The sequence below is a fragment of the Macaca nemestrina genome, chromosome 17 (genome assembly GCF_043159975.1).
Source record: "Macaca nemestrina isolate mMacNem1 chromosome 17, mMacNem.hap1, whole genome shotgun sequence".
Taxonomy (NCBI): Eukaryota; Metazoa; Chordata; class Mammalia; order Primates; family Cercopithecidae; genus Macaca; species Macaca nemestrina.
The window spans coordinates 80918588-80941154 of NC_092141.1; the positions used below are offsets into that span (position 1 = coordinate 80918588).

At 40.8% G+C, this 22567-nt stretch overlaps 1 long non-coding RNA gene across 4 annotated transcripts in view; it reads right to left on the minus strand.

The window, feature by feature from the left end:
- Positions 1-3533: 3533 nt before the first annotated feature.
- LOC105469082 (uncharacterized) overlaps positions 3534-22567 on the minus strand; it is a 96558-nt gene continuing 77524 nt past the window's right edge. For 3 of the 4 annotated variants that reach the window (XR_011615979.1, XR_011615977.1, XR_011615980.1), the window contains 5 exons: positions 12609-16287; positions 11274-11483; positions 9298-9498; positions 7577-7656; positions 3534-3662 (listed from right to left, as the gene is read on the minus strand). This is a non-coding gene — a long non-coding RNA (uncharacterized lncRNA). Of the gene's footprint in view, positions 3663-7576; positions 7657-9297; positions 9499-11273; positions 11484-12608; positions 16288-17005; positions 22365-22567 lie in introns of those variants that run through there. The other variant, XR_011615978.1, reaches the window with a different exon arrangement.

Below are 22567 nucleotides of genomic sequence, written 5' to 3' on the forward strand. Positions count from 1 at the left end.
CCGAGGCTTCCAAAGAACTCTGGGCCTCTGATGAGTGAAAGGTTTGCATGCCCAACAAGGAAAAGACAGGCTTCACAGGCATAAAAATGCTGCCAGGGGAGGGGCAGAGGAGGTGTTGAGTTTAGGTAGGAGACCAAATCTGGCTCTGTTTTTAATGACCATCCTGTCTACACCTGAAAATAAACTAGCTACACCTGGGGAAATTTCTAATGCTTCTGGAGCTCCAATGCCGATGTCAGTGTGCATATATAGCCTTCATTAATCACAGTGAGCGTCATGTGGGTGTGTGCACACAGGGACTGGAGAATAGTGAATAGTTTGCACAGTGCTCACACACCGTCTCTGCTGAACTTTCTAATCCAAAGCAAACCCAAGCTCGAATGATCAGCTTATTTTACTATGTGTTCTAAGGACATCGTTGTTTGGTTGGCTTCTTAGAAACAGGCCTGAATTCTAATTAGTTTTCAGTTTAAGGCTGCAGAATGGTAACTCAATACCTGCCTAAACTTTATCATCTGTTTCCCATCTTCAAAGCGGCACGGTCCACTTTTGTGCTGAGCAAAGGTGATGCCGGGGACCTCATTTTGTGTTTTGCGTCTCGTAGCAACAAGTGCTATTTGAAAGAGGGGGAAAGGTGGGGCCATCGCTGACCTAAGTTTGGGACAATTCTTTGCTCTAAGTTTCATCCCCATGGGGAGGGTTCCAAAGAAATAAGGCTTTGTTTCCCTAATTACAGAAAGGATCTACCTCGTTGGGGCAGTCCTATTGTCTCTCAAAATGTTTGTCATTTCAGACTATACAGCAAGAGTGAGCAAATAAAAGTCTGATGAAAAAATAATGAGGGCATATTTGCCTAATATGTGAAAACTAATAACGTGTTTTCCTGTACACCAAATCATCTGATTCTTTCAACAGCCCTACGAACAAGGTGAGCAGTTCGTATTGGGGCATTTTATAGGTGAGGAAAGTAAGACTGAAAGTGGTCGGTCCTCCTCGATTTGCATCTTGTCTCCTGACAACTAAAATCTTAAACCCTGGGCACATTTCTCCATCTCTCTGTGTCCTCATCTGCAAAATGGGGAAAACAACAGTTGCTACTTCATGGGTTGCTGTTAGGTTTAATGAGTTAATATATGTAAAAATCTAAAAGTGATTAAAGATCACCTGGGACATAGAAAGAGTCGAATATGTGTTGGCTATTTTGATGATGAAGAAAGGTATTGGGTTGGTACAAAAGTAATTGTGGTTTTTGCCATTACATTTTTTTTTTTTTTTTTTTTTTTTTGAGACAGAGTATCACTCTGTCACCCAGGCTGGAATGCAGTGGTGTGATCTCGGCTCACGACAAGCTCCGCCTCCTGGGTTCAAGTAAATCTCCTGCCTCAGCCTCCCAAGGAGCTGGGACTACAGGTGCCTGCCACCACACCCGGCTCATTTTTTGTATTTTTAGTAGAGACTGGATTTCACCATGATAGCCAGGATGATCTTGAGCTCCTGACCTTGTGATCCGTCCACCTCAGTCTCTCAGAGTGCTGGGATTACAGGCATGAGTCACCACGCCTGGCCACCATTACTTTTAATGGCAACTACGATTACTTTTGCACCAACCTTATAAAGTTGAAAATGTGGTACCCCAGAAGCTTAGGACTGAAAGTATCCATAGGAAGAATTGGGCTGAGATGAAATCCACATCAGCATAGCACAGAGAACATGAGAAAAACAAAATGCCCTTGTTTATGTGACTGTTCAATTCCCATCCTGTTTACATTCCACACTCTACCCTGGATGGATGACACACTGCTCCAAGTCCCTCAAGGTCATCAGGAAGATTGTGACCCAATCTGACATCTGGTCGTAGAAAGTTGCATTTCCTTCTTATTTTATGAAATGCATATGTTGGGGAGCTGGGGGAAAGAAGACCAAGTTTGACCCCCTCCATTTAATAACAGCTAACATAAATTGGGCTTTTCTTATGCGCCAGGCACTGTTATATATATTGCACACATTTTCGCATTTGTTTCTCATAGAGGGTGATAAAATGTATGTTTGCTCAGCACTGATGGGTTCCCTGGAACTTGGCTGTGTTTGTGTGTTCTCATGCTACTAATAAATACCCAAGACTGGGTAATTTATAAAGAAAAAGAGGTATAATGGACTCACAGTTCCACGTGGCTGGAGAGGTCTCACAATCACGGTGGAAGGCAAAACAGGAGCAAAGTCACATCTTACGTGGTGGCAGGCAAGAGAGATTGTGCTGGGAAAATCTGATTTATAAAGCCATCAGATCTCATGAGACTTACTCACTACCACAAGAACAGTATGGGGAAAACCACCCCCATGATTCAATCATCTCCACCTGGCCCACCCTTGACACATGGAGATTATTACAATTTAAGGTGATATTTGGGTGGAGACACAGCCAAACCATATCACTGGCTATAACTGAGTATCCTGGGCAAGCTGGGACTGCTGGTCACCCTCCACGAGGAAGGTGCTCAATTCCACTTTGCAAATGAAAGAACTGAAGTCAGAGGAGTACCAAGGGTGGCGAGGCCAGTAGGGACTTTTCAACCTGTGCTTTTAAATCACTATAAGATACCAGTTATGGAGAGCATCTTCCTATGGGAGAAAGTTGTAGCACATCAGTGAATGGATGAAGTTAGCTGTTGCTTTATCTTGTTTTAAACTTTTAGGTTCAAGGGTACATACACAGGTTTGTTAAATAGGTAAACTTGTGTCACAGAAGTCTGATGTACAGATCATTTCATCACTCAGGTATGAAGCCTAGTACTCAATAGTTATTTTTTCTGCTCTTCTCCCTCCTCCCGTCTTCCACCCTCGAATAGACCCTGTGTCTGTTGTTCCCTTCTTTGTGTTCATGAGTTCTCATCATTTTTCTCCCACTTATAAGTAAGAACATGCAGTATTTGGTTTTTTGTTCCTATGTTAGTGTACCAAGGATAATGGCCCCTAGTTCCATCCATGTTCCCACAAAAGACACGATCTTGTTCTTTTTTATGCTTGTATAGCATTCCGTGGTGTATATGTACCACATTTTTCTTGTCCAATCTGTCATTGATGGAGATTTAGGTTGATTCCATATCTTTGCTATTGTGAATAGTGCTGCAGTGGGCAAAGTAAATGAAATGAAACTTTGCAAATGAAATGAACAGACATTTTTCAAAAGAAGGTGTACATGCAGCCAACAAGCATATGAAAAAAATGCTCAGCATCACTGATCATGAGAGAAATGTGAATCAAAACCATAATGAGATACCATCTCACACAAGTCAAAATGGTTACTATAAAAAAAGTTTAAAAAAGAAAAAAATAGATGCTGGCAAGGTTGCAGAGAGAAGGGAACACTTATACATTGTTGGTGGGAGTGTAAGTTAGTTCAACCATTGTGGAAAGCAGTGGAATTATTCCTCAAAGAGCTAAAAACAGAACCATTCGACCCAGCAATCCCATTGCTGGGTATGTACTCAAAGGAATAGAAATCATTCTACCATAAAGACACGTGTACACAAATGTTCATGGCTGTTGCTTTCTTTATTACAAAGGGTTTCATATCCTCCTGGACTGAGATTCTCTGTTGTTGATGCTGTTGGTGTTTGTCTGCTCTATGGTTGTTACACTTCCATAGGATTTGGAGGCATAATCTGAAATGTTAAATAACAGACTTTTATTTTTCTAACTAGTGTCATTCTATCTTTGAAAGAAAAATAAGAACAATGACATTAGCATTAGCAACTCTGAAAGGATCAAGACCTGATCTTCATAGTTCTATTACTTTCTTTTTCTATTTCCCCCTAAAAATAAGTCTTAGCTCCAGTGACTTTCTATGAATTACAATTTCAGAAGTGACCAGGGCTTCTCAAAGGGCACTTTCTTGGCTTCCATATACCTTCAAAATGTATATCAAGGCTTCACATCACCTGTTATACTGCCTCTATAAAACAGGTTCACAGAGTGGGATCCATGGCATGGAGTCGACCAAAGAAGTTATCATCTCAAGTTATAAGGAAGCTCAGGAAGAAAGGTTTCACGTGGAAAAAGGATTTTCCAGTCTCTTAAATAATTGTCCATGAATGGATTTACTTAAGCAAGAGCTTAAGTACACTTCAAAAAGAAACCAGGGATTATAGCTGCAAGATGAACATTGCATCAATATAAGGGCCACTTGGGGACACTCTGAAATCCCAGGGCAAAATTGACTGTCTTGGTTTGACAGAGGAATAGGGCCAATTGGAGGTTTAGGCTGATTTTGTTTTTTGTGAGTCATTTTGTCTGTGAACATGCCTTACAAATTAAAACAAACCCAAAAAAATCCCTAGGTGTGAGATGATTAAAGTTTTAAATCTGGTCACTTGTAAATCACAAAAGCGCTGGATGAAAGCCATGCTGTTTGGAGGCTTTTATTTTTCTTTTTAAAATCTTAGCTTATAAAGACTCCTTGAATCAAATAAAAAGTGAGGGTTTTTGGAGAGAGTCATTCTCTTCATATCAGATGCATTTTAGTCTATAATTTTCCACTCTGGCTTATGTGGCTGTCTAGGCTTGATTCCATCAACTCATTTAATCTCCGATTTCATAAAAAAACATGCTTTCTGTTTATCTTTGTCCAACTGAGTGCAATCTGTGCTTTCTAGCTCTCCTAACAATCCCAACTTTTTGAATTTCGTATCAGAATGCCTGTGTGGCATGGTAAATCTAGGCTATCCTTGACAGGTTAGAAACTGCATACTCCTAGTGAGAAAATTAAGTGACTGCTCCCAAAGACACTCACTTAGCAAATTCTAACCTAAAAACAGATCATCACTTTAATTTACTGTGATTAAGTGAAGTGGGGGAGAGAAGTTAATGCAAATCAATGCATAGCTATAAGTTTCAAAAAAATAAATGGTGAAGTTTCCCCCACAAACACTTAATGTTCATATACAAGCTAGTTGCTGAATTAGGGAAAATTTAGCATTCGACACAAGCTCATCTGAAACCAACCTAAAACAGAAACTTGAACTGAATTTGCTTACTGCTACATCCCTCTATTTTGTAAAGCTTAGAAGACTTCTTATGCTTCAAGGAAAGTTTGATAAATAACCATCTGACCAACAGAAGCTTGACATTTTAGTATCATTTTAATATCCTACCTAATTTGTATGTATAGGTCAGAGCTGTCCTACTGACCCATATATACAGATGAGATGCCTGAGTAAAACGACTGTCTTTTATTACTATTCAAGATCCTTGTTTTGCGTATTGGGTTGGTGCAAAAGTCATTATGGTTTTAAATATAATTTTGGGATGAATTTATAAAGATATATTCTACTTCAATATATGCATCATTACACCAAATAGATTCCCAACATTCTATCAATCAATCATTCTTATGGTCACAAACATTTGTTTCCCAAAAATATTTATAAAATTCTGTTTGTCAGCCCCATCATATATATTTTCGATCTGTCCTATCTCAAATACTTACTACTTAGGAAACCAAAGCCCAAAATAAGTATTAATTCTCTATCTACCTACACACACACACATATACAGCAATAACTTGCAAATAAGAGTATGATGGGAAAGAAAAGAGAGAAAGGACAGTCTACCACATGTCATGAAACAGACTTGCTTAATTTCACTCTGTATGGGGAATAAAGTGTTAGAAATAACCCAAACAGCTGAGATGAAAGGCATTACTTTTGATTATTCATTTGTTTTTATTTCCAGCTCATTGTCTGTTATACAACTTTAGCCTTTTTAAAGTGAATTTATTTGTAAATAAGAATAATGATTTGGCAACTGGATTCAGGTCTGACCATTTTACCTGAGCAATGAAAAAATAAATGAGGTAGCGGTGTGCAAAACCATCTGACTCCCCTTTGAAATCCTCTTGTTTCCTCCTGAGATTGTCTAATTATAGAGTAATGCTGGAAGTATTCTTCACTTGCAGATTAATTAGTTGATGCTTAAGCAGTTCTTTGAACATAAAAGGCAACATGTAAATCTAAGTGTAATCAATCATCCTCAAGCTAATGATCATTTAATTAGTGCTTTCTGCTAGTTTAACAGTCCATAAAGAAGAGGGCAATTTAGGGAAGGGTCTCCAACCATTGCAAAGAGGTTGGATGTAGCTATAACTAGAATGAAAAACAATGTTCAAAATGAAGGTTTTAACATTGGAAATAAATTGGAAATTGACTTTCCCTTCTTCTGGTGACTAACAGCCATAAAGGAACTGAAAATGAAGCTTATCTTTTAGTAGCATTTGCTTTTTTCCAGAATTAGGAATCACATTTCAAATTGGGCTTATCCGATGTTTTATGGCAAAACCAAATACCTGAGGTGATATTTACAAGGCAGAAAAAAGTTAACTCTGGAGTGTTTGTAAATATTATGAAGGCTTAACTTCCTGCATTCTTGGTAAAATGGTATCCTAAATAGGAAATCATGTTCAAGTTGAAAGTCATACGATAAAGCTGGTTGTTTTGTAAAATACTTGTATTAGACCTTCTTACATGATTTGCTAATTATTTCTGTATTACTTCCCCTATTTGATCATATACTCAAAGCCAGGCGCCTTGCCTATTTCCAGCCTTATTCAGCTAAGAGTCAGCATTCATTAAGTGAGTGAATCAATGAACAAATAATAACTAAAAATATACCTGTACAACGGATATAAGCAAATGTGGCTTTGGGTATAAAAATTATTCTTCTGAACTTAAAAAATATTATGCCAAAGAAAATGTAAACAGTTCTGTTTGTCAATTAAGTCCCCATTCTAATGCTGGGCTAACACAAACATCATCACAAAGAGATCGTCCAGCCAACATGCTCCAGTTACCCAGCACTGCAAGGAGCCGTACTGGTTTACCTAATCAATAGCTGCATCACATGAGTTTTTAAAGCCACAGTTTTCTCAACTATGAATTGGGGCAATTGTGACAGTCACATGGAATGATCACAAAACCAACCAAATAATTATTTAATAGGTGTCAGCACAATTAACATCAGTTGATTTTTCTTTTTACAAAACTTTAACTCAACAGAGAAAAAAATTTAAAACCTTGCTGAAAATATGTGTAGTCCTGTCTTCCATGGACAAGAATTTCCTTTGCAAACTGATAATTCAAATAGCACAAAAGCAACATTAGAGATCAGCACTGATACCTCATGATAGTAAGAGGCCCACACCTCAAACCTAAGCTTTCAGGGATGTTGTAAAATTCACCATTTAAAAAGAGATTTTTAAAAAGGCAATAGCAGTTATGAAGATATATGTCATATTAGCTTTTTCTCAAAAGAAAAAAAAAGATGCAGAGAATTTAACCGTGAAATAAACAATAGTATAATTAGGGTAACAGTAATACTATTTAAAATTTTACTCAAAAAAAGAAACACTTCAACAATAGTAGTAGATGAGTGTTTCAAAGTACTCAGATGTCTATCCTGTTTTTCAGAAGGATGTTTTTCATGTTCCTATCAGAACTCATGGAAGAATTTCTATATGCAAAATTTCCTCAAGAAAATCTTCACATCTAAATCTGACAAGACAGAATTTTTGGGCATTCCTTACCGAATAGGCTGGTCATACAGCAGCACGCATTTGACTGCATTCCAAAACATGTGTCTTAAGAGGCTCTACTGAAAATGTTCCTGCAGAAGACGAACACACAAAAACTATATTAGAACCACAGGTAAAGCATTGGATGCAAAAACCACATTCACCCTACAGTCTTTTGACAAAGGTTTTTCATAACTTAGCCTCTGACTTCTCTTACTTCTCGAGCGGATTTAATACCATCGACTTCTACAGCGTATAAATAATCTTGGTCTATGCACCCAAAGTCATGTAAGACAGTAGAAAAGAACCTACCTCAATTTGAGTAAAACATCAATTTTTAGGAAATCATGAATCTGTGTAAAGCAAGGCAGGAGAAAAACAGATACTGCTAATACCAATAGATTAAAACTTAGACCAAGAAAAAAGCCACCAGTTTGTAAATGTTATCTTGGTCAAATCTAAAGTGGTGTCTAACATTTTTCCTTGGCTTCTTTTCTGAATATGAATGCTTTCTGCATTTACTTGAAATTATGAGAATTTTTTAAAACTCCGAAAACAGAACACAATTTTTATCATTGCTGATTTATTCTCAAGCTTTCCCTCTTTTAAGAAAACGCAAGAGGAAAAATAAAAACAATATAACAAATAAACAAACCTAAACAAGAGATGCTGAATTCTGCTACATTTATCATTTTGTAGAAGCATGAGTAAAACAAGATAAAACACGTGAGTGTTCATTTACACAGGTTACAAGCTTTATGAAATGCAAAGGAGCTGTATTTTACCATAGGAAGCCAAGTGAAATAGGGTGAAACAGAAGTCGATCATATTCAAATAATTAAAATACAAATATATTTCATGAAGACTCTGATTCCAGACCTCCACCCTCACTGTCTTCCACCCCCTTTTATTGGAATCTCTGAAACCATTTTGCTTGGGGCAGAAAGTAGATTTTAGTATAGTAGGAAAAATGCCAAACATCCATGGCAACTTAGAATTTTTCCACTTTCTTTACATGTTCAATTGAGACCTTCATAAAATTATAAATGAAAGGATACATTATGAGCACTTTCTTTGAAGGGGAAAAAGAGGGTGGGGGGAGGCCTTGCCTGGAAGTAAAATTTTGGAGTCTATATCCTTCTTCTCTGCAGCAGAACTCTTGGGAGCTTTCTCTGCCAACAGCAGGACCCCTAAAAAAAGCTGGCCTTTGCCTTCAGAATTCAAAAAAGTAGAACCAGCAGTTTGCTCCCCTGACTGTGGGTGAGACGTTGATCGCTAGGTGGGGACTGGAAAGTCCTGGGCTCCACTTTCTTGTCCCTCAAGGACTGAGGTCAGTGTGTCTTGGCGCCTTATATCCACCCTCTCCACCCTCCCACCTTCCTTCCCCCCCACCAGGGATTCACTCCTGTTTACATTGGGGAGACTGCAACTTCTGTTTCTTAATGTTTAAAAGAAGTTTAAAAGCTTATAAAAAGGCTCTTAAGATTTCTTGGACACCAATCATCTCTTACAGAACAATATTTTGATGAGTTAAGTGTAAATGAATCAGAAACCTACGTATTAAATTTCCCTTGACATGAACATCAGTTTAAAATATTAATGGAAAAAATGCCCGGGGCTCGAAGTATTGGGGGTTTTCTCAAACCCAAAATGCTTGAACATGGAGTGGAAATCCATTTAGATCAACCAGGTTTGCTGATCCTCCCTCTCAACCTCCCCTAGATTGTAGTTACCGTGGAGGGAGTAGTATTTCCAGCTATTGACCATCTGGCTGGGGACAGATCACATTCCCGGTCATTATGCTTGCATCTCAGCAGAAGCCCAAGGCTGGGCTGAGGCTGTTGAGATGTCCAGCCGCTGTTCACTGAAGGCTGACACTAAAGGCTGACTTTTCTTTTCTTTTCTTTTCTTTTCTTTTTTTTAGACCGAGGGAACTAAATAAACAATCACAGAAGATCATAAATCACTGACAAAGATATTTAGATTTGGAACAGCCCTCAAAAACAGAATGTGCCACAATTTATCCCTCAAAGATTAACTCAGTCCTGGGTCCTATAATTGTGGATCCCATGACTTCTTTTGATAAATGACACAAGGGTCAAAACTTGAGAACCAGTAGGTGTTTTTGTTTTGTTTTGTTTTAAATGTTGACTCTGGGTCCAAGAAAACACCCAGAGGAACAGAAGCAACCCAAAATCCTGAAATCAGACTTGATCCCCTAAAATCATCACCATACATACACACACACACACACACACACACACACACACACACACATATATATATATATATTTTTTTTTTTTTTTTGAGACAGAGACTTGCTCTGTCACCCAGGCTGTAGTGCAGTGACGCGATCTTGGCTCACTGCAACCTCCACCTCCCATGTTCAAGCGATTCTTCTGCCTCAGTCTCCTGAGTAGCTGGGACTACAGGCACGTGCCACCACGCCTGGCTAATTTTTTGTATTTTTAGTAGAGACGGGGTTTTACCGTGTTAGCCACGATGGTCTCCATTTCCTGACCTCATGATCCACCTGCCTCGGCCTCCCAAAGTGCTGGGTTTACAGGTGTGAGCCACCGTGCCCGGCCCTGATTTTTTAAGTTAGTTTTTCATCTCTGTGTGTTTTGTGAATGGATGACCACACACACTAGGTGAGTGACAAAATAAGGAGATGGAACCAAGCGAAAGAGATTTCAAGCCTCTCCTCTTTGGTCATGTTAGCTAATCTGATCATTTGGGACACGTGTTCACAGATACTACAACTGTGAACAATTGTTAACTTCTTGGTGAAACACACCATGTGTTAAGTGCTTCAAAAGTATTATTGGAAGCACGTCTGCTTAATCTTCAACCCAACGCTCATTCTAGTAACGCACTCTCATAAACTATCCCCACATAAACTGTTTTTACTGTTATTTTCAAAAGTTATATCCCTCACCCCCTTAAGGAGACCTTACAGTTCTTAGTGCTTTAGAAGACGCCCATAATCACCTCTATCTCAGGAGGGGTGAGGACACAAGAGTTCCCTTCCAATGGGACAGTTCCCCTTGCTCATTCTCTCTCAGAGGCACTCTCTCAAAGGTTTGGCAGGGTCTGGTGGTCAAGGAAGAGTGCATCTTTACAGAAACATACCTTTTAAAAACAGCGTTCAGCCTTGTCCTACTCAAGGCATGTGCTGGGTATATGTTTGTTGAATGGCTAAGTGAACGAGTGAATGAATAAAAATGTCATAACTTTGAGAGGTGAAGCCAGCTGGGCTTCTGGGTGGGGTGGGGACTTGGAGAACTTTTCTGTCTAGCTAAAGGATTGTAAACACACCAATTAATACTCTGTGTCTAGCTAAAGGTTTGTAAATACACCAATCAGCACTCTGTAAAAACGCACCAATCAGCACTCTGTGTCTAACAAAGGTTTGTAAAAGCACCAATCAGCACTCTGTAAAAACAGACCAGTCAGCACTCTGCAAAATGGAACAAGCAGCACTCTGTAAAATGGACCAATCAGCACTCTGTAAAATGGACCAATCAGCAGGATGTGGGCGTGGCCAAATAAGGGAATAAAAGCTGGCCACCCAAGCCAGCAACGGCAACCTATGTGGTTCTCCTTCGGTGCTGTGGAAGGATTGTGCTTTCCCTCTTCACAATAAATCTTGCTGCTGCTGCTGCTTACTCTTTAGGTCCGCATTACGTTTATGAGCTGTAACACTCACTGGGATGATCTGTGGCTTCACTTTTTAAGTCAGCGAGATCACGAACCCACCAGAAGGAAGAAACTCCGGACACATCTGAAGGTTGGAAGGAACAAACTCCGGACACACCATCTTTAAGAACTGTAACACTCACTGCGAGGGTCCACGGCTTCATGCTTGAAGTCAGCAAGACCAATAACCCACTGGAAGGAACCAGTTCTGGACACAGCTCTTTTACAAGAAATTTGCATAGACAAATGAAAAGTTAAAAGACTGTCAGAGACAGGTGTAGCACAAATTGCCCCCACCTCAACTAGCCATCCCTTCACCTCCAACCCCTCCCACCCCAGAAGATGATTAGGGTTTTTTGGGATAAAAGAGAAGCTGTACAGCAATGACACACCCCAAAGAAAGCACACTAAGATTCCTTTGCTTTATATTGTTTATAATGTTTAACCTCTCTGGTGGCCACCAGTTCTCAAAAACTCCTAAGCATTTTCACAGAAAATAGAAGGAAAAGGAAAACCAGCAATAGTAACAACGTCAGTGGAGCTGGCAGACACAGAAAGACTCAGAAAAATATGGAGGCTCTAGGACGCCTGCTAACAAGTCTCATTTCCTAAAATGAGATCTGGGGACTGGAGAAAGTGTTACCAAACAAGGCAGGGAATAGGATAGACATCAGAAATGCCCAATTCCAACACATTTTCTCAGACTCCTTTCCTAGGCAAACCTGATGAATGTGCAGACATAAATAGATAGATAGTCCTACCATAAATTGATCTCTTTTTATCCTAAGTAATCAAGGTCCAGTCATTTCCCCCAAGCTGGGCTTCTCTTGCTGTCTCTGGAGATTCAGCATAAACATGTTCCCGAAGTTTTGCTCAGGTAGATGAAGATGGCAGACAGCATGCAGCTACTGGGGTTAGCGGCTGTCCGCTGATTATGTGCCCATAGTTTATCACCAAAAAGTTTCCATGCTTTCTCCTGGCATTTTCTCTCAAGCTTTTACAAGCCTTGTTCAGGGAGTGAAAACTCATTTTAAAGGTACTTTAGACCCACCTTTCCCTTAGGGAAAATTTCTACGCAGGGAGAAAGCAAGCAAACCAAAACAAAAGTTACACCTCAAAGCCTTACAAGCTAGCCACAGGGAGAAGGCTAAGTCTTCCCAGTTAGTTACTCAGCCCTCCCTTGTGCTAATTGCAGGAGATAGAGCCTGACTGTACTATTTGCATACTTGCTCAGAAGAAGGGCCACAGAAGGAGGTCTAGAAGCTCAGCTGGTGTTTGACTGACATCTTTTAGGACTTGGACCCCACCGCCCACCCCCCAACCAACACCACCACCAGTACAGGACCTGATGTAATATTGCCACAGACTGATTCCTGTTGCCTTTGATATGCAACCTGTGCCTACAGTCGGCTCTCAGGGCTAAAGAAAACAGTCAGCTCTTGCAGCATCTGATTTGCCTCCTGCCCTCGCTGCTGTTAATCTGCGACACGCCGCAGCCTCGAGATCGCTGCCGTTCAGAGTCGGATGTCATGGGGGCGACTGGCAGGGGTTCTTTCTTCTTTCGGTTTGATACATCCTTCCTTCCGCTGCTCCTCGCAATCAACCGCTAGGGGAAGGAGGGAAGCAGCAGGGGGGAGAGCGGGAGACTTCCGGAAATCTCTTTCCTCCCCTCCCTTCACAGGTTGCCCCATAATGACCCTGGAGACTCCCGCCTGCCCCCAGTGAAGGAATTGGTTACTCTCCCAGAGCCCTCCCGGGCATCGCCCCCTTCCTCACTTCCTCCTCTTCCTGGCCCCAGCCTCTACCCCTCCAGCCTCCTGTGGCTTCACAGCCAAGTGCCCCATCTCAGGAAGAAGAAGTTGGAGCTCCGTGATGGTGAGCTTTCAGACTTCCCACTACAACCCCCGCCTCTTCAAAGGCACAGAGGCAAGCAGGGGCCTCCCTGGTATCATTTGTGAATCTAGGAGCATGCGGGAGCTATCGAAGATGGCATGTAGCCTGTTCTTCTTTCTCTTAGTAAATAATATTCAAATGTGCTAGAGGGAAAATACTTTTTAATTTATATTTTAAAGCTGGTTTAGAATTATTTTGAATGTATAGTCTGTTTTCCTGGAGTCCAATTGTAACATGAACCCCAAACCGAGGAGTTCTGTTTTTATACATCAGGAAGGGGACCCACCCACTCACCCATCCACCCATCTTTCGACTCACCCACCCACTCTTATTTGTAACTACATGGTGGTTTATTTTGCCAGCACTGAACTATGCAGCTTGTTACCCCTTTGCCAGCCTCTGCAGACAGAAAGCAAAGGCTGATCCTTCTCAATTCTCAGTTGACAGGTACATTCCTACTCTGAAGCTACAGCTGGATGACACCTCAGACAAATGCACTAATACAAAAAAGTTTGTTTTTCTGCATGTTTTTGTTTTTGATTCTTTTATCGGAAGCATCTTTACGGCTGGGAGGCAGGTGCACATCCATGGCAGTGGGGGGTCAAATATTAGAATACTTACGGTGCTTACAATTTTCATAGGATCACCCCCCTCATCCCTCATTGCCAATCAATTTCACTCTGTTTCAGGGTCACAGATCATACCCCTAATCCTGGCCAGTTGTCTCACCAATGTGTGTCACAAGGGGCCTGGGGCAAGAAAGTATAGATGACCCAGCATAACCATTGCTGCTATTGCAGAGAAACTCAAAGGGCACGTCCTACAAAGAGCAGAACACAATTAGAGGCAGGCATAATTGCAGGCACTAAATTAGCACGGGTCTCTCAGCCAGGGGCTAATCTAAGCCAGACCTCACGTCATGGCAGGTCATGAGTACATCGCAATTACAATTCAAAAGAAAAGAGAAAAATCACCCTCGATTCTCAAATGTTTATTTTTAACACGGCAGATACTTAGCAATTATATCAGAGACTGAGGCATCTGGAGTAAAAAAGAAAGGTGATTTGGGTTAATAATCTTTGAAAGGCTAAAGGATTTTCAATATATCTATAGGACTGAGCCCTGTGCATGCTCCCCATTCTCTCCCTGACATCAGCCACATCCGCCCCACCTCTGCCACCACAGGTTGGTGCTACCCAAGGTCTCCACTCATGCACCATCCCTCTGCATCTCAAGCTTCATCGGGACCCTCCTCTGACCTGGCCTTACCTGGCTGACCTAGTGCCCCAGTTCTCTAAAACATGGAGAGATGGAACTGGTAGCTTGAACCCTCCCAGTTCCATCTCTTCCCTTTGTAAGTTTTCCTGATGCCCATGGGACCCCATGTTGCTAGACTATGCCCTAACACAGAGCCTTTAAACTTACTTCCACATGAAGGCAGAAATCAATCTTGAGCGGCCAAAACAAATATGCTTTCTCAGTGGTAGGCTTAGGAGTGTTTTTTTTTTTTTTTACTCTATAATCAACATGTATTAATTTTACATTCAAAAATTGTGTGTGTTTCTCTGTTTAATTCGGTTTCAAAATCCAGTATACAACACACTTTGCTTCTCCTGGCTTTTTAAACTCTTTTCACATGCCATAGTCCTGGATTCACCAGTGCAATTAATTTGCCTTTAAATTTGTCACTTGGGATTCTTTGTGGTTGGTGTGGGGGCAGGGGAGGGAGGGGTCAGGGTCTTGCTCTGTCACCCAGGCTGGAGTGCAGTGGCATGATCATAGCTCACTGTAGCCTCAAACTCTCGAGCTCAGGCAATCCTCCCACATCAGCCTCCTGAGCAGCTGAAATTACAGGCACAAGCCACCATGCCTAGCTAAGTTTTTAATTTGCCAGGGTCTTGCTGTGTTGCCCAGACTGGCCTCAAACTTGTGGCCTCAAGTGTTTCTTCTGCCTCAGCCTCCCAAAGCACTGAGATTACCCTGGGTTTTTGTTTTTGTTTTATTATTGTTATTATTAATCAAAGTAGAAATCACAGACCCATTGTATTTCTACAGGTGAAATCATTACAAGTTGCCAGGGATTAATTTCTATGAGTGGATGAGAGAGGTCTCTTTTTCACGTTTTCTTTTTGTCTGGGGACTACTGCCCTGATAAAACTTAGGCCTTTCCTGGCTAGGACATAGTAACCCTTCCAGCCATATTAGAATGCATTTTGTAAAACTTGGCCAAACATTGGGCTGTCCTGGAATGTTACCTTTTTAAATTTCAGAATAAATAGGCTATCAGCAGGATCATGGACAAGTTTTGATCATACAGAGACAGTCATTGTAATAGGACTTTTTCTGTGTTAATATAATGATTTAATAAAGCCATTTGGCACATAAATACAACTCTCTTAGACCAAGCATTCTTAACAATGAAAGAATTGAGATCAGCCTATAGGGTGTATTAGTAAAAGTGTCTTTTCTAGCTTTAGTAAAACTCTTCCATCTGTTTAGCAATAATTTTATTATTCTGTATTAAAAACCCTCCTGAAGTAGATGTAGTAAAAAACGCTCTGCCCCTGTTATGATACTTTCCAAACAAGCTTAAAATTGCTCAGAAACAAAAGGCAGGAGAAAAAAGAAAGGGCAGTGTCTCCAGATAATGAAGTTCTGCCTTTGTGTTTTATCTGTAAAACAGTACGGTTTGAAAAGTCTGGATCCCATTTCATCTGAACTCACCATAAATGTAGTGCCTGGAATCCTCCCAAATGAATAAATTCTTTTCCGATAATTTTTAAGTGAGGAAAGATCAACAGAATAGGGGCATGAGGTGGGGGGGGATTATAGGCTGGTGTGTGTGTGTGTGTGTGTGTGTGTGTGTGTGTGTGTGTGTGTTTAGCAGGACAATTGGGAGAATTCTGGACATATTTTTTTCTTTTTCTTTTTGGTGAGCCATGCTGAATTTTGTCTCTTTTTCTTGAAAAAAACCTTAATAGATTTGTATATTTGTTGACCAAGTGCTCTTGTTCATTCCTATTCAGCTTGCCTGTCCCATCCCAAATATACTTGCCTCAGATGGCAACACGACAAAGCTCCCTTCCTTCTCTCAGATGGTTTGCGAGCTTCTGGTCTTCTTTCTCTTCTCCCTGGATTGTGCATAAAATGATGTCAATTTATGGTGGGGCAAGGGGATACACCATGGACCGTTTATCTCTTTAGTTTTCCTCCATGTTGTGAGGTCTTGCTGAGCGCAGTCCGCAACTTCTGGAGTGAGGAAGAGAACGAAAAGCTGTAGGCCTGTCACACTCGCTCTCAGGATTGAGTTTACCAAAGAGGAACTGTGTAATTTCTTTATATAAATGGCTTAACCAGACCTCAAAAAGTCCTGCAATGAACACAGTTCTCTTTAGGGCTTAATGTTCTCACTTTGCTTCTTTGTTTAAAAAAAAAAAAAAAAAAAAGAGCGGAGGGGAGGCAAAAAGGCCATTGATCCTCCTCCTCCTTTGACCACTGGAAGAAAGGTAGAGAAAAAGAAAAAGAAAATTAAGAAAGGACCCATGTCCCTCCTGCTTCCTCCTCCTCTCCCCATCCACAGGCAAAATCTAATAAAGATGATTAAATTACATGTCTTTTCCTCCCATTGAAATCCACTGCATACTATTCAAATATTAGAACTCAGGAAATAAGGCAGGACAAGGTCCCTCATGAAACCTTAGAAGGCAGCACAGGGGTCTGAGCTGGAGGTCTGCTTGGCTGGGCAGCTCTAATTAAGAAATCACCCTGCTGAGCAGAACTTAATCTAAATAAAATATAAAAAGGAATCCAGTGAAAACCATTACCTCCCCACCCCACCTCCTCACACACCTCACATCCATAGGCTCCGTTTCCCGAGTCCTAGGAACTCTCCCTCCCATCACCTGGGAGTTCGATGTTGTTCTGTGTGCCCCACAGTACACTCAAAAGTGAAGTCTCAGCTCTAAGAAGCGGAAGCTATGTTTTGTACTGGCCTCTTGCTGTTTGGCTGGCCTTTCACAGGGCCAGAGGCAGATTTAGTCAATGTTGTTTTGGCTCGGAGGGGTATATGAAATGGAGATTTGACCAAGGATTGATTAAAGAGCTGGTTATTTGCTATAGTTAACAAGGTATCGTGTATTTCAAAATACTTAGAAGAGAGGACCTGAGATGTTCCACACACAGAAATGATAAATACTAACAGTTGTGGACACTTCAAATACTCTGATGTGACCGTTACATAGTCTATGCATGTAACAAAATATCGTATGTATCCCATAAATAAGTACAAATATTTGGATCACTTTTTAAACAGCAAAGAGAAAAAAAAAAATAGTTGACCATCTGGTCAGCCCTTCTATTCTTAACACAATGAACTACCAACCCACAGCCTCTCTGCAGGCTAGCTGGGTTCTTCTTGCCTGTCCACCAACTGCATTTGATGGAGCAGCCACCTGAGAGCAAAGTCCACATCTGTTTAACTTGACGTTGTTCACTCTCCTTGTACTAATTAGACCTTTATACTGTATTGAATCAGTCTCAGACCTCTGCCCCACCCCCATCCTGGGTGCTCCCTCTGATGTTCGGTGACATCTTTTTAGCCTCATTTCCCACTCTCCTCCATAGAAATCTGTTCTATGTTCTTGCTGATCTCACTGTTGACCCCATGAGTGTGCTGTTCTCTATATTACACCTTTGTGACTTTGCATGGGCTGCCATGTCCGACCACAGTAGTGGTTCTTAAGTTGTTGAAAACCTGTTGAAAGAGATAAACTCTATCCCTAAGGTGGGAAAAGCACACATATGTACATAAACACAGGGTTTTGCCAGCGATTTCAGGGAGTACCTCACTCTCTAAGAAGTATGCGATTACCAACTTGTCCCATTTATGCCTGAGGTTGCAATTTTTGCAATCAGATCTTGGTGATGATCTTGAGTAGTAGGATATAAATAACTCCCACATGCTTAGCATTCCAATAATGGAACACTCGGCATAAATGGGTCAAACTCTTGAGATTGATTGTGCTCTCTTTACTCCTCCCATTTTGGGAAAACTCCTACTTATCCTCAAGGAGACCGCCACAAAGATTACAGACTCCTGCTCTGTGCTCCTTGATGTCTTTTGTCTGTAAGGCCAGTATACCACTTACCACAGTGCAATAATCATTTGTTTGCATGTCCGTCTTCCTCTAGACCAAAGGGGGGCAAATGTTCTCTTAACAGTGCCAGATAGTAAAAATTTTGGGGCTTTGTAGGTCATATGGTCTCTGTGGCAACTACTCAAGTCTGCTGCTTTTGCAAAAGCAACCATAGATGATGTCTTAGTCTGTTTGGGCTGCTGTTAAAGAATACCATGGCCTGAGTGGCTTGTACACAACAGACATTTATTTCTCACAGTTCTGGAAGCTGAGGAGTCTAAGGTCAAGGCTCCAGTGGATTCCACATCTGGCTAAAGCCTACATCCTGGTTTGTAGGTGGTGTCTTCTCTCTGTCCTCACTTGGCAGAAGGGAAAAGGGAGCCCTCTGGGATCTATTTTTATAAGGGTACTAATCCCATGCATGAGGACTCCACCCTCCTGGCCTAATACAATACGTTTTCATGATGCTGATAAAGACATACCTGAGACTGGGCAATTCATAAAAGAAAGAGGTTTAATGAACTTACAGTTTCATGTTGCTGGGGAAGCCTCACAATCATGGCAGAAGGCAAGGAGAAGCAAGTTACATCTTACACGGATGGCAGCAAGTAAAGAGGGAGAGCTTGTGCAGGGAAACTCCCATTTTTAAAACCATCAGATCTCATGAGACTTACTCACTATCACGAGAACAGCACGGGAGAGACCTACCCCCATGATTCAATTACCTCCCACCAGGTCCCTCCCACAACACATGGGAATTCAAGATGAGATTTGGGTGGAGACACAGCAAAACAATATCACCTAATCACCTCCCAAAGGCCCTACCTCCAAATACCATCACATTGGGGAATAGATTTGAACATAAGAATTCTGGGAGGACACAGACATTCAGTCTACAGAAGACAATATGGAAACAAATGGGCATGGCTCCATTCCAACACTTTATATGCACTGCAATTTAAATTTCATATCATTTTCATGTCATAAAATTTTTTTGTTTTTCAAACGTTAAAAAATGTAAAAACTATCTTTTTTAAAATCTCATTAGCTATTCAAAAACAGACGAGATGGGGACAGATTTAACCCAAAGGACATAGTTCAACTCCTGGTCTTGATGGAGGAAAAGCCCTCAAAGGTAAATCTTACTCATTTTTGAACTTTATTATCTAATCCCTCAAAGGTAATTCATCTTTGAGTTTCATTATCTAGCATTAACTGATACAAAAAATGCATATAAATATACAATTGACACTTGAACAACATAGGTGTGACCTGTGGAGGTTCACTTATACTTGGATTTTCTTCTGCTTCTGCCATTCCTAAGACAGCAAAACCAAACCCTCCTGTTCCTCTTCCTCCTCAGCCTACTCATTGTGAAGACGATAAGGATGAAGACCTTTATGATGTTCTGCTTCCACTTAATGAAAAATAAATATATTTTCTGTTCTTTATTATTTTCTTAATAACATTTCTTTCTCAAGTCTATTGTAAGAATATAGTGTATAATACATATAACGTACAAAACTTGTATAATCAACTGTTTCTGTTACCAATAAGAATTCCAGTCAACAGTAGCCTATTAAGTTTTGGGGGGGTCAAAAGTTGTATGCCAACTTTTGACTGCATGGGGTGTTGGGGCCCCTAGTCCCTACATTGTTTAAGGGTCAACTGTAATAACAACTATAAACAACTGAATGACCTTTTGATTACAAAAAATTCCTTGAGACAGAGCCTGAAAAGAACAACCATAAATGTGGCTTTGGGGACACTGTTGCAGCTTCATGTTTCATCATGACTAGAGACAAAATACCTTAAGTAGTTAGCCACCAACACTCCACTCACAAATTCTGGAGGTCTGGGATTATTCCATAAACCACTGGGTAGATGCAAACCTTCTAGAGCAGTCTAGTATCAGTAGAGTAAAACATATCTCCTTTTAAAAATAAGATTTCTTTACCACTCCCTGCTTTCACACAATCACAACTTCTATTTATTTATTTATTTATTTAGATGGAGTCTCACTCTGTTGCCAGGCTAGAGTGGAATGGCGCGATCTTGGCTCACTGCAACTTCCACCTCCTGGGTTCAACAGATTTTCCTGCCTCAGCCTCCTGAGTTGCTGGGACTACTGGCACACACCACCACACCCAGCTAATTTTTGTATTTTTAGTAGAGACAGGATTTCACCATGTTGGCCAGGATGGTCTCGATCTCTTGACCTCATGATCTGCCTGCCTAGGCCTCCCAAAGTGCTGGGATTACAGGCGTGAGCCATTGTGCCTGGCTAATCACAGCTTCTTTGAGCCTCTCTTTAATATTCTCTTAAACCTTATAGGTAGGCAGTTCTGAGACAGCTCCTAATGATCTCCTCTCCCGATATTCAAGCCCTGATGTAATCCTCTCTTCTTGAATGTGAGCTGGACTTAGTGGTTTTCTTCTAATCAATTGAATACACACAAGTGATGAGCTGTGACTTCCAAAATTAGTTCAAACAAAGCTGTAACTTTTGTTTTGTTCTCAGCCTCTCTCAGTTGCCTTCTCAGCTTGTATGCTTTGAAGAAGCAAGCTGCAGTGCTGGAGAGGCTCATGTGGCAAGGAAATAAGGGTGGCCTCCAGTCAGTGGCTGGTGAGAAAATGAGACCTTCCTTCCAACAATGGTCAAATAACTGAATCCTGCCAACAACCATATGGGTGAACCTCTCTCTGGTTGAGGTTTCAGATAAGACCACAGATATTACACTAACACTTTGATTGAAGGCTTATGAGAAATCTTGAAATGAGAAGACTAAGTAAAACCATATCTGGATTCCTGACTTACAGAAACTGTGAGATGATAAATGTGTGTTATCTTAAGCCACAAAGTTTTTGGGGTGATTTGTTTCACAGCAATTGATAATGAATACCTCAACCTGTAGTAACAACTGGATGTCTATTTACTCATTTTCTCCACCAAAATGTTAAGTTCCTACAGGGCAGAGGTTACAACATATTCATCCTGCTACCTCTCACAGCCCATAATATACAACCTGGCCCATAATACATGATTAATCAATGTTTGTTAAATTAACATGTATTTTGAATTTCACTGAAATCAGTCAGTCAAAGTGATAATAACATTTAAATGTGCATGAGCAGTAGGACAAGGCAGAGAGCTGGTTAGGATAGAAAGTTTTTGAAAATTGTGAGGGGAGAAATTATTTATATTTGTACCCTGTTGTACCCAGCTTAGGTTTCGAAAACTTTCAGAGGGGGGGTTATTCATATACAAAAGACTTCAAAGTTGGTGGCTCCCCACCATACTAAAGAGGTCTTTGCCCTTATTGACCCAACCATACTGATTGCCCGGTGCACAGGGGAAGGTATTATAAGGACAGGGGAGAAGAAGGAAATAGAAACAACTGTGAAAAAGGTTGAAAAAATTAGGGAAAAGGATAGAAAAAGAGCAGAGGAAAGAGAAGAAGTAGTCAACATCCAACCCAGATGCAGAGAAATGGGTCAAAAGAAAAAGTCTGATTTTCCTGTCTGTAGTCATAAATATTTTGACAAGGAGCTAGGCATTTATCAAAAAGGAAAAAAAAAAAAAAAAGAATAACAGAGGTTGTCTTCCAAAGGACCCAACACTCTTGGAATTCAATGACCTAATTCTGTATATGGTTACAGCGTAGAGATTGCCTCTTGTCTGATTCTCATGGCATTGAGACCTCTGATTTCTCAACAGCACATGCCACAGCACTATCAGAGGTCAGGAATAAACAACAGAGGGCATGGGGGGCAGTCTAGATACTATGCTCAGCAAACATATTTTTTAATCAGTGTAAATTCTCTCTGTTTTGCTGGTTGCTTATCTTAGCAGTTAAATCAACTTTTCATTACTTCTGTAGACATTATATAATATCTTCTCCCCGCAGCTCCAGCCACCAGCTGTTAGTCAGCAGAATGGGAGAGGGATTAGGTCAGCTTGAGCTGAATAACTTCCATGCTGACATTTGAGGGAACCAATTCCCAGTCACTGAACATACCTAAATGTTCTGCAATGACCATAGACCCAAATAGTCTTCTTTTTTTTTTTTTTTTTTTTTTTTTTTTTTTTTTTTTTTTTTTTTTTTGTGAGGGAGTCTCGCTCTGTTGCCCAGACTGGAGTGCGGTGGTGCAATCTAAGCTCCTCCTCCCAGGTTCACGCCATTCTCGCGCCTCAGCCTCCCGAGTAGCTGGGATTACAGGCGCCCGCCACCATGCCTGGCTAATTTTTTGTATTTTTAGTAGAGACGGGGTTTCA